Below are 575 nucleotides of genomic sequence, written 5' to 3'. Positions count from 1 at the left end.
TTTCGCCCGGTGTGATAACTTTTCTGCCAGCTCACCGCCTTATGTCGGACCGCATGGCCGTAAGCACACCAGCTCCGGTTGTTAAGCGGTAGGGAAATACACGCAGATACAGAGGACACATAATACTCACACACACACACACACACACGCACACACACAAACACACACACAAACACTCGCACACACGCACACACATCTATTTACGTCGGGCTTGTTTCAGTTCCGTCGACCAAATCCACTCGCCAGACTTTTGTCCAAAAACTGTCAATTTTGCCTAACATCAGCTAGGACAGATAAAGCAAAGTACCATTTGAACACTGGGCTCAGTCTACTCAATATAAGCCCCTCCCCTTAAACTGCTGGCTTTGCGCCAAAGCTTGGAAGAAACATTAAGGCAGCGAGCTAGCAGAATCTTCAGTTCCTTTGGCAAAAAGATTAGCAGCATTTCTTCTGGATTTTTACCTACTGAGATCAAATTCTGCTGAGGTCGACTTCTGCCTTTCATTCACTAGGGTAGTCGATTAAGTAAGTACCAGTTGAGCACTGGGCTTGATTTAATCGAAAAGCTCCCTCTC

This window comes from Octopus bimaculoides, chromosome 11 (assembly GCF_001194135.2).
Source record: "Octopus bimaculoides isolate UCB-OBI-ISO-001 chromosome 11, ASM119413v2, whole genome shotgun sequence".
Taxonomy (NCBI): Eukaryota; Metazoa; Mollusca; class Cephalopoda; order Octopoda; family Octopodidae; genus Octopus; species Octopus bimaculoides.
Note: the sequence above shows the minus strand (reverse complement) of the source record.